This window comes from Paroedura picta, chromosome 9, assembly GCF_049243985.1.
Source record: "Paroedura picta isolate Pp20150507F chromosome 9, Ppicta_v3.0, whole genome shotgun sequence".
Classification (NCBI taxonomy): Eukaryota; Metazoa; Chordata; class Lepidosauria; order Squamata; family Gekkonidae; genus Paroedura; species Paroedura picta.
In genome coordinates, this window is record NC_135377.1 from 65,338,642 (window position 1) to 65,351,486 (window position 12,845).

A 12,845-nucleotide genomic window follows, 5' to 3' on the forward strand; every position below is an offset into this window, starting at 1 on the left:
AAATCGTATCAGAAGACGCACCATGTGTTGTGTCATGGACACACAAAATAGAAAGCTCAAGTTCATCTATTGTTTTTACTTGGCACAAGCAGACTGGAGAATTTTAGTGCCTCTGTTTGCACCAGAAGAAGAGCTGTTTTTTTTAAAATTCTGCTTATTACTACCTAAAGGAGTCTCAAAGCGGCTTACAATCGCCTCCTCCTCCTCTCCCCACCCTGTGAGGGAGGTGAGGCTGAGAGAGCTCTAAGAGAACTGACTGGCCCAAGGCCTCCCACCTTATGGCATGTGGAGGAGGAGCGAGGCATCAGACACGATTCTCCAGGTTTGAGGCTAGCACTACACCTACCCACATAACCACTATGCCACTTTTAAACACTGCACAAGGACTGTTGCACACATAGACATCTCCTGTGGGATTCAACCCATCAGTAAGAAGAAACCAAGAAAGGGAGGAGGAAGTTGGTGCAAAAGAGGGAAGGAGGGAACGTCCCATTCTTGTCCCACCTGCAAGTCCCTGAGAAGATGAACTGGCAGAAGTCACGACATTGAGACTGTATCCCAGGTCCTGCTGCTCTTCTCAGCGGTTCCCCAGAACAGCAGGGACAAAAAAGTTAGTGGCACAGAGTCATCTTTGCATTTCTTTGGATACAAGGAAGGTTAATCTATCCCTTATGTCTCCTGTCCTGCACAGTGCATCTGCAGTTCACATACCACCTCACTTATGCAATGTGGGTTGCCACTGATGGGCCCCAACTCATACATTTTTCATGCCTGGGGTTCTCAATATACTTGGAAAAAACCCTCAACTTCTGTGGAAACATGATTGGGTGGAAAGGTATTGATCAGGTTCAGGTGGGTAGCCATGTTTTCCATTAATCTCTATTTCTGACATATTTATTTCCTTCACTATGTCTCTTTCCTATACAGTAGGTTTCTTTTCTTCAGTAGCTGTGCTTTAGGCTTAAGCAGCATGTGCTCAGCTTTACTGCATATTTAGAGTCTGCCAGCAAGTTCCTTGCCCTCCCCCACCTCCATGTTTCAAGCCATCTATGAATTACGTGACCAGGAACACTCCCCTTCCCAGAAGTGTGCTGTCTCCTCTGACTTCATCTTGGTTAGATTCAAATGGGAAGCCATTTTAGGAGCTAGCGATGCCATGCTTTGTAGAAGGAAGAGCCACACTCTGAGAAGGCAAGGCCAAGGCTGTCCTCAGGCTACTCTAAGGAGCGGCCCAAACCTTGGGCGGGAGACTGATTCACTGATGGGATATCTGGGAGCCCTCCCCATGGCCTGAGGGACTTGCAAAGCCAGGCATCCATCTTGTATCCATCAATGCAATGTTAGCAGTGAGAGCAAGGGCCATTTCCCACGGCGATCTTTGTTGCAAATTGTTTGCGGAATGAAAAATCGCCATTTAAAATAGTGGAATTCGTCGTTTTGCACACCTGGCTTTGTAGTGGAATCAGTTGCGTTTTTTAGCGTTTCCCACAGGCTTCCGGTCTCGGCAGAAATCGCTAGAAAGGAAGCGCTATTGCCAAGCTTGTCCCGCCCCTGGCCGTCAAGCAGCCAATGGGCAGCCGTTAGCATGCTCCCAAACAGCCCCTTTCCCTTTAAGAAAGCTTTTTAAAAAAAAAAAACAGACCCATAGCAACGAATCTACGTAGATTCCTTGCACTGGAGAGACCCATCCAGCTGCCTAATGTGATCTATCGTTTGATTGTATGATCGTTGGCACGCTGGCTCGAGTGATAAAAAAAAATTCCCCCCCCCCCTTCTCACGGGCTCGATTTTCGGCTGAATTTATGTGTAAAAAATAAAGGGACTTTATTTCAGCAAACGGGCTTTTATGTGGTTTGTGCTTAGTGACTAAAGGTGAAGGACTGAAGCCAGGGAAGCCTCTAAACAGAAAGAGGCTCGCCGGTGCGTTTATCCCCGCTCGCTCCGAGAAAAAAAAATGGCGATCGCTTCGCCGGAAGTTTGGAGGAGAGATCCAGGGGGAGGGACTTTGAAGAACCAGCTACAATGGTAACGCACAGGTCTTTAGCGCTACTGTTGCAGATTGGTTGCAGGAGTGTATCGCTATCCGGAGGGTGAATCCAGTTTTCTGGATTCCCCTGAAAGCGCCACAACGAAGCGCTTATTGCTGATCGGTTTCAGGATTGTTGCAGATTGTTGACGACGTCGTGCGTTATGGCAAATTAGTAGCGTTTTCAATCGGCAACCATTGTGCTATTTTTAAGCCGTGGGAAATGCCCCCAAGTTTTCCTGAGTAAAAGAATCGAATTGCTATCAAGCAACTTTGACTGAATGTCTCCTCCCAACCAGCTTCAGGCATGGTTGAAGCCTGCCAGCCCTTTTGTCTCTTCAGCTGGAATGTAATCGCCATTTGATACTTTTCTGGGAAGCCCCCCTTTTAGCCTTTTTTGGCCTTTTGACTGCGGAGGAACCCCTGAAATGTTTTGGCTGAGGTGACCAGGCGTCCAATTTTTCGCGTGACAATCCCAAATTTTCAGGATTTGTCCCGTGTCCCGTAACATCTTCCTGAGCCTCTGGGGAGGGCGGTATACAAATCAAATCAATCAATCAATCAATCAATAAATAAATAGGAGGCGCGGGCAGCGGATGCCTGCATGTATGCACCTATTGCAGCGCTGGTGCCCGCACCTCCCCCCGCACCCACAACGTGGCACTGGCTGTGACGGGCAGGAACGGCTGCTTCGCACACCTGAGACAGCCCATTGCCAGGTGAAGGAAAAGCGCAGGAGAGCCGGGGCTGGTGAGTGCGAGTCTGCCACTGGCTCAAGGGAGGGCTCTAGTTGAAGGAGCTGTGGCTAAGCCTGTCCCCTGACACCCCCCCCCCCCCGCCCAGACACAACCCATCTGCTGCCCCGGATGGACCTCTTATTCTCCCCCGGGGAGCTTCTCCCCTCCCTCCTCGCGGCCATCCCGGAGGTCGGTGGGCTCCGAGGGGCGAGCGCAAACTAGGAGAATGAGGCAGATGACGCCCCGCCAGCGAAGCCCGTCCGCGCCTCCCCCCCACCCGCTTTACCATTTTAAAAAACTGGTCACCTTAGGTTTGGCCCTGGACTCAAAACTGAGTTCTCACATCTGTTTTATTTTTTTTCCCTTTATCGTCCGTAGGCTAATTTCTAGCTGGTATCCAGTGTCGAACTTTGTTGGCTTTGGGTCTACCAGCAGCCCCAAAAGTCTTCTCATGTCTGTTCCTTAACTCTTGCATTTGTATGCTTATTTAAAGACCTTCACAGATCTCACCAGAATAAATTACAGCACTTGGTGATACTTTTGTGAGGTCAAAACCCCTTATGACTGTGTAGTCTGAGCCTCCTGGCCTGGGATCCCAGAGCAAGGTGTTATGTACGGAACATGCAGGTATTTGTTACACCCACACAGGGCCCCCTGCCATAAACAATCTGTTCTTCCATGCATATTCATAATGAAGGTGTGTCTGGGAAACTGCGCAGGGAAGAAGCCCCTCTCCTCTGTGCCAAAATCCTGATCTGAACTGGGCCCTGCAACGTTTGCAAAATAAGTCTCCCTGGCAGCTGCTGTCTTGCCTGTGGGGGATGTGAGTCGGTTTGGGACAACCCTGACTCCGCTTATGGCCAAATATCTCATGCAGCTTGTCTATAAGAGAGAGTATAGCTAGACAATGCGGGTGAATTGGTCCACTGGCTCAGTGGCGGAGCGTCTGTTTGCACACAAGGGGTCCTGAGCTCAGTCCAGTCCACCTGCAGTTAAAATAATAATGGTTGTGTATGCCATAAGATGTTCTTGCAATAAGACATGTGCAGGGAAGACCTCTAGAAAATTAAAGACGTGCATAACAGAACACAGAAACCACATATTTTGGTATAACATTTGCTGGGGGGAAAACATGTACCCACTGATTTCATATGTTGTCGGTTTATATCAATTTAATAACCATTGTAATGATTAAGAAAAGAAACAGAGTGGATCTTAAGGTTGCAGACTATGGCCCCACATGGGTTAAACTCTGAGCTGGGACTTCTGACCTTGCTCAGTTGGTTGCTGTGTCACCCCCCTGCTGTAAACAACTTCATTTGCTATGGAGAGTCCCGACACTGGTGCATGTTCCGGTCAGTAGTTTACTTCATATGTATTCTATATTTTTATGGCTGTTTTGTGTCTAGTGTCCAGTTTATGTGTCTTACATGGTATATCGACAAATATGTATCCATTCTTGTAATCGATTTTGATCCTGTCTTTTAAATATTGTTTTTAATTATTTTGTTATAATTTTATTATCTTTCTACTGTGCTTATAAAATATGAATTTGCGTTTTTATAGATCCCCCTGATGAAGCCTACACAGCGAAACGCATACAGACTTTGTAAAATAAATATTTTCTTATCACCTGGCATTTTTTGTCATAATTTTGTCATAATTTTACTATTATTTATCATAATTTTGTCATGATTGTATTCTTTCTATTGTATTATGCTTATGAATTTATATTATGCTTATGCTTATATTATATTATGCTTATGAATTATAAAATATGAATTTGCGTTTTTATAGATCCCCCTGATGGAGCCTGCACAGCGAAACATGTAAGGACTTTGTAAAATAAATCTGTTTCTTATCACCTGGCATTTGTTCCTGTTTGTTTTGTCATTGTATAGCCAAACATCTCATGTAGCTCGTCCCATAGATAGGATACCTAGTCAGTGTGGGTTAATCGGGTCACTGGCTCAGTGGCAGAGTGCCTGTTTTACATGCAAGGGGTCCCAAGTTCAATGCACAACACCTGCAGTTAAAAAATAACAATGCGTATGTGTACGCAGTTCAAATCCTTTAGAATAGCTTAGTGTTCAGGGCTTGTGCGACCGTCTCATAAAGACAAAGCTGCTGTTAGGGCATGTTTTGACTGGTCATCTGGATCAGCCCTTAAGCATGGCATACATTGTGCATCAGCACCAGACACACAAAGTAAGAAAATAAGGACCGTGCCTATTAAATAGGTACAGTACAAGGCGTGCTGTTTCTACAGCAAGCAATTAGAAGAAGAACTGAGTTTTTATACCCTGCTTTTCACTACTGAAGGAGGCTCAAGGCGGCTTACAAACACCTTTCCCTTCCTCTCCCCACAACAGGTAACCTGTGAGGTTAGCGGGGCTGAGAAATCTCTAAGAGAACTGTTCTACAAGAGCAGGTCTAAAAGAACTGTGACTAGTCCAAGGTCACCCAGCATATGGAGGAGTGGGAAATCAAACCTGGTTCTCCAAATTAGAGTCCCCCGCTCTTTAACCACTACACCACTCTGGCTCAAAGCCAGCACAAAAAAAAAATCAGATGCTAAATTAAACGAATTAGGTGTGTGATGTTCTTAAGGTCACTAGACTCAAGGGCTGGCCGGCCGCCAAGAGAGCAAACTGCAAAGGCCCAGGCATTCATCGGAGGAAATCCTTGTTGTTAGACGCATGGGGCAAGAATGCAGCTACCGGCAGTCCAGGGCAGGCCTCCTAGCTTATCTGAACTGCCTAGCTGGACATAGAGCAGAATTAATGTCACAGGGACCACCGTGCCGCAAAACAACCAAAGGAGTTAAATAGCATTGCTTCACCCTTCTGCCATACCCAGGAACAAACACGAAAAGCACCAGCTTCACCGTCATCCGCTATTTGTTGTTTTCGCTGTCAAGTCACAGTCAACTAACAGCAACGAGGTAAGAAACATTCAGCGGTAGCTTGCTGTTGTCTGCCTCTGTGCCATGGCCCTACTGTTCCTTGGAGGTCTCCCATCCAAATACTAGCCCGGATGGACACTGCTTAGTGTCTGAGATCTGACAGGCTAGTCTGGGCATCATCTGCCAGACTCAGGGGCCAACACAAGAAAAGCATCGCCTTCACTATCACCCACACATTATGTACCCACATTGTGGGAAGTATCAAATCACTGCCATTGTGATTAAATGGGTCACAAGGTATGACTGGACGAGGATTAGTGAAACAGCCAAACACGCAAAGCAATCTAGTGTGTTATAAAGAGACCAGGGGCCAAGCATTCGGGAATACAACGGGCACTAGATTGGGGTTTGTGTGTGTGGAAGAATTCTGTGGATGGCCTCCCCCTCCCCCCAGGACCTGGAAAGGCTATAGGCAGCTGTTACGGAACTCACCGGCAGGGGCAGCCTCCCAGCCTCACAGAGAAGTGGAAGGAGGAGGGGGTGGTCAGGGGTGGGGGATGGAAGGCTATTGGCTGGCTGCTGGACAGACAGGCAAGCCGGTTGGAGGAGGAGGCACTCAGGGGCAGGACAGCCGCCCTGAGTGGGTGTTAAGCGTTGAGTGGCACTTAAGCCATGAGGCATGCTCCTCCTCCAAGGACCTGCAGATCCCTGGAATTATAGCTCATCTCCGGTGGACTCCATAGCATTATGCTCCGCTGAGGTCCATTCCCGGCTCCATCCCCAAAGACTATTTTTCTATTAATATTTTCCAACCCTACATTGCCAATCCCCATCCTATAGAAATAGGAGATGTTTCCGATGGAAAGGGTGCCATTTATTTTAAATCAGTGTAAGTATAATTTTATTGAATTTGTATATGAAATATAATTTTGTATAATTTATATTTATATATTTATATTTGTATGTGTGTATTTTACACTTTGTGAGCCACCCTGAGCCCTAGGGAAGGGCAGTATATAAATGAAATTAAAAATAATGATATAATCTTTCAGTTGAGTTGCCCCATTCAGAACTCCTGATCCACCCCTTAGGGCAGCCTTTCTCAACTTTTTTACTATTGAGAAACCCCTGAAACCTTCTTCAGGCTTGAGAAACCCCAGAAGTGGAATAATTGTGCAGAATATGGCTGGGAAGCGCAGCTATGTGCATGCCCACCTGGGGTTCCTCCGCTTCCTGCCCCCTCCAAGCCCATCATTGGCTATTGGGAGGAGGGTCAACATGACCATATATGGTCACATCACCTGATAAATGTTCGTATAGATGTGTATGTATATACACACACATATACACACACACACACACACACACACACATATATATACACACACACACACACACACATACATACATACATACATACATACATACATACATACATACATACATACATATTTAACTTCTACCCATTCAGAAGCCCTTCCAGGGCCATCAACCTCCAGGGTTTCATGAAACCCTGGTTGAGAAAGTCTGTCTTAGGGAATGTTGTCAGAGAAAGCATTCCCCTTGTGTCCCAGAGCATCCTTTAATATTTCTGTTCTATTCATTCATTCACAATGAAATTCAATCAATATTTAAATGAGCATGACTATGCATGCCAAAATCTTTCAAAATATCTTTGCTAAGGAAGAAGAGAAGGAAAGAAGGTGGCTGGGTATTGGATGTCAGATAAAAATATGAAAGTAAGGTCTCTATTTCAAATCTCATTTGAGTTATAAACTAGGGTTGCCACCTTGGATTGGGAAATACTTGGAGATTTGGGGGTGGAGCCTTGGGAGGGCGGGGTTTTGGGAGGGGAGGGACTTCAGAAGGGTCCAACCTCCAAAATAGCCATTTTCTCCAGGGGAGCTGGTATTGTGGTAATAGCTGGACATCTTCAGGTGCCACCTGGAGGATGGTAACCCTTCAATGAAAACTACAGGCAGCCTACTGAATTCAAAGGGCTTAGACAGGAGTAATTGAATAGGATTGCACTGAAATTCACTGTCTTAGACAAGACGCTATTCTGTCAGTTCCAGTCCACCATTAGCAATATAAAGACAAAATATCCCGCTAGTTGATTTTGCAGAGTTTTTGTAAGCAATACTGAAACAATGGGGATGCATCCTACCACTATATTGAGCCAAGTGGAAACCTTTCTCCAGTTTAAACTGTTCTTCTGTTAGAAACAGAGCCACTTAAGTTGGAAGAGGATTCCTTGGTTGGGTCTACCCCAGCATGTTCTGTACATAAACGCAATACATAAAATATTGTTAGCTGTATGACCGTTTGATAATTTTGCCTGCACTGATAACTTTGTAGTAGTTATTCTGATGTGGAAGATAGACAGAACAAAGGCATTCAAAATGTACAGCTTTGAACTGAGTTAATCCTAAGGGCCTTTCCGCACAAGGACCAATGTTGCCAATTGGTTCCTGAAAGCGGAAACGCTATTTTTAATAGTGCAATTCGGCGTTATGCATACCTGCCTTTGTAGTGGAATCCAGTAGCGTTTCAATCGTTTCCCACAGGTTTCCAGTCTCACAAAAATCGCTATCCAAGAAGCGATTTTTTCTGTGCTTTGACCCACCCCTGGCCGTCAATCAAATGAATAGCCAATGGGTGGCTGTTATCATGCTCCCGAAAAGCCCCTTTTCCTTTAAGAACAGGGTTAAAAAAAAAAGAAAAACACACGTTGCAACGAATATGCCTTGATTCCTCCTATCATTGAGACCCATCTAGCTGGCATGTGAGCTGGCAAGTCATCATTACCACGCTCCCCTGAGTGAAACCCCCCCCCCCGTTCACGGGCGCGATTTTCGGCCGAAAATAAAGGGAACTTGCAAACGGGGCTGTGTTGTGCTTGGGGACCAAGGGGAGCTTTAAAGCACTTCTGTGGAGGGACTGTATCCGGAGAAGCCTCGCTGGGTGAATGAAGGCTCGCCGGTTCATTGCTTTCTGCTCGCTCCGGAAAAAAAATGGTGATCGCTTCTCCACAAGTTCGGAGGAGAGAGCCAGGGGGAGGGACTTTGTTGCAACTGCTACATTGAGAACGCACATGTTTTTTTCGCAAGTGTTGCAGGTTGTTGGCAAGAGTGTAGCGCTTTTCGGAGGGTGAATCCACTTTTCTGGATTTCCCTTTAAGCGCTACAACAAATCGCTTTTTGCGGATCGGTTTCAGGAGTGTGGCAGATTGTGTGCGACGTCATGCATAACTGCAAATTAGTAGCGTTTACAATTTGGAAGCCTTTTGCAACATTGAAGTCGTGCGGAATGGGCCTCAGTCTGTCCAAGGTTTGAGGAACCTGATAATATTATTACTTCTGGAAACACTGTTTACTATAGTTTCTGAGTCACGGTTACACAGCCCCCTCTTTTCCCCCTGGTATTTTCCATTTACGATGTCTCTCAGTTGTTGTTTGTTGGATTCAAGAGAGGTCTTTGGCATTTCGGTGAATTGTTCCACCTGAAATGCTTTTTCCCTTCTCCACCTGGACTGGTGATGCTGCAGCTGATCTCTGTCCAAATAAGGAGGGGGTAGGGGGTCTGGGACCAGCCTGGAGATAAGACTGGCTTGGAAGTAGGTATGATAAACCCCTGGCCTTAGATGACCTGCTGTGGGCCTCTCTGGATGGAGGGCGATTCAAAGAGCAGGTGTTTGCCAAGGCACGCTAGGTGAAGAATACGAAACACGGCCGCATAGACTGATTGACTTGGACATGAGGGATGACCAGAAGGCGTGAGGATAGAGTCAGTGCTGCGAGATGAAAGGGAGAGAGACCGTCTGTGCATACCAACCATGAATAGCCTCCTGTGTGGGCATGGCGAGGGGGCATTTGTGGCATCGCTGGCTCGGGGAAGGGGGGATGAACGGGTACACAAGTTAGATGAGTATTCGTTTCATGGACACATTCTTCCCGTTTCACAGTCAGTGTGTAAAAGGTCTCAAAAGCTATAGCTGCTGGCAACATCCCAGGGTGACATATCTCTCACGGCTTTCTCGAGTGCAAAAATAAGCCCTCCTCGATGTACCCAGCCCAAGTCATCATCTAAGGCGATCTTAATGTGACTTGTTTCTAAGATTGCAAAAGGCATGACGCTGGGGTGCTTTCCCCTACGTTTATTCATTCCCCCTCTCTTTGGCCGTTTTCTTAATTTTATTTCCTTCTGTGTGACTCTGAGCACTTATGGCACAGACATCGTCAGACATCTCAAATATCTGGAAAAGCCTGTTTGGATGTACAGGAATGCTGTTAGCTGGGACATACAGGGACGGACATTCAGCAGTGTGGGTGACCTCGTCAATCTGAATATTTAACAGTCTGGCCATCTGTTTCGGGCTGTCTTTCACAAAGGGATGGGTGGGTGTAATTATGCTGGAAAGTCTGCCCTTAATGGTCTTAGACAGATCGCTTTGGCTGGGCCATAACATAAGATGTTTCGAGTGACTCGGGATGAGAGGTTTCAAAACAAAATGCCTCTGCCCTGAAGCGATACCAGCTCTGACGTCTTCTTTTTCAGTCCCTGGTCCCAGCTTAACAGCATGCAGTAATGGTAGGATTCTGTGCCGAGGCATCTCATCTCCCTCTCTTAATCCTCTCTCATCTCCCCCCTGTGTTAGGGTAAATATTTATACTTATAGTTGCCAACGATGGTACGGATCCAAACATTTTGGCACAAGGCGGAATTTCAGCATCCGTATCAGTCAGCGTTCATTACCGAAGCTACTTGCTAAATTAAACCTGGGACACATTCGAGTAGGGATTCCCAACCAGGGCTCCCTGGAGACTGGGGCTCCATGACAGCTCCCCAGGGGCTCCCTGGCCTTTCCCCTATATCCTGCGTTCATGGACTCGGCCACAAGCTATTGCCGGGATTGCCGTGAAAGCAGGGGATTGGCTGCTTCCACTGACCTGGGCCGTGTAGTTACTGAGCCAGGGAAAGGGGGCGGAGCCTGAATGCCTACTCCTGCCTCAAGCCCCATCATTTCTCTCCCGCCTCCGTCCTGGCAGAGAGGCGTGGATAGCTGGCATCACTTCCGGTCCAGTTCCAGGGCTCCTCAAAGCCTGAAAAATGTTTCAGGGGCTCCTCTGCGGTCAAAAGGGTGAAATAGGCTGCTTTAGAGACGAACTTACTGTTATGCATGTGGATACTCTATGCTACAAGACGATATGCAAATGAAGGCTTGAAGGCTAGCCAATCGCTAACTGACTTGAGACTCTAGTAATGAACCAATCCGTAGTCTCGGATAAAGGCCAATCAGGTTCCTTGGTGGGCTGCCCGAATTGTGTTCCATGCACTCCAATGTTTGCTGTTCGGTGCTTCGAATTGGTGTTGGCGTTCATAAAGAGCTTCTTTTAAAAGAAATCGTCGTCTGTGTCTACCGAACCCGCAGACTTAATACATTCCTTGTTGTGGCATATCCTTCCATCAGCCCGAGCTCTGAACTGAGCTTTGACTTGTTTATTTAATTGTGTGCATCCTTTATACCCCCCCTGTCTCCCTAAAGGGACCCCAGGAGGCTTAAATAATTCTCCACTTCTTCATTTTCGCCTCATGCTAACCGAGGTTTGTGAACCTCCAGGTGGTGGCTGGAGACCTCCTAGGTTAACATCGTATCTCCAGGCAATAGAGACCAGTTCACTTAGGGAAAATGGCGCCCTCAGATGGCCCCCGGTCACCCAGCAGGCCTCCATGGCAGAGAGGGGGTTCAAAGCAGGTTCTCTCAGCTCCTAGGCTCCAGAACATCACACCGGCTCACCAAAATGTATGCTGGACTTAAATTCTAAGCTGCTCCTGGACTCTGGCTTTATTGGGCCGCTCCAGGCTAATACAGCCTCACATCTGGAATTATCACTTTGCTTGCTGTAGCGAATTAAGTACATTTCTCCACATTCTTCTGGACCTTTGAAGGTTTTTGAAATAATGGACCAGGACATCTTGATAGACTGCCTGAGAGACATTGAAAATGGATACGCTGCTTGGAAGTGATTCTGTTGAGAGACAGCGTGGGATAGCTCATGGGAATTATACTCCATGGACATCTGGAGGACCACAGTTTGGCTACCCCTGCCTTAGGGCCTGTGCCTCAGAAGACCAGGCAGCCCAGAGAAGGAGCATGCTGGAGATCTTATAAACTCTAGCTTATCACCAGAAGCCCAGCCTATAAAAACTACATCTGACAGTGAGAGAAGAACCGTAGTATTCTCTAGCCAAATGTTTTTGTAGGCCTGCAACAAAGATTTTATTAATGTGACACCGTGGCTTGCCTGTACATATGCAACACATACAGGTGTAAGTCTGTGAATTTGTTTGTGCCATAAAATCCAAATCAGACTAAATTTATGTCACAGTTTCCACAGAATTTCACCAATTGTTCATTTATCATATCACTAATATGATATGAGATCCTCAACCCAACCAGCAGGCTTAAAAGATGCTGTGCCCTCCCTGCCCCCCTTTGGTCAGTACATTCATCTTCCTCTGCCCTAGATTCATTAGCCTTTTAAAGGTGTGAAGTTTTCAATGCTTCAATGTTTTTGCATTTTCATCAGCCAAGGGGATATACCTGATTGAACTGCGGTCAGGCTGCTTGGGTCTTAATTTCTATTAAGGGATTACAATTTTCCTGTAATGTGTAGTTTCAGCTTCAAAATCAACACCTGTTGTCCTTGAGATTACCACGTTTTTGTACAAGGTGTACTGCAGTGTACGTGGTTCTCCCTTTCCCATTGTGGAGATAATGCAGGGCCTGGTACAGTTTTCAAGGTTAAAGGAAAGTCACTGGTTATCAGAGGCATTTTTTTCTGCACTTCAAATGTCCTCCAGTGAAGCCTTTGCACTGAGCACAGGTTCAACAGGTATTCGGTCTCTATCTGGTACCTGCAGCTGTCTGTAGTCGCAGGCCTTTGAGAGCTGCAAAAGGTGCGGTCTGAGCTCAGCTGTTGAACAGCCCTTTTGAAAGCCAGCAGCAACATATGCGGCTTGGGAAATGCTCGTTTCGGCAACCTCAGACTCTGATTGCGCGCAGGAGCAGACTTGGGCTGAGTCAGGGTTTGGACATGTGTCAGCCAAGAGGGAGAGCCAAGAGGGGCTGAGGGAACAGGACAGTTTTCTCCCCCTCTGCTTCAGAGAATGTTCT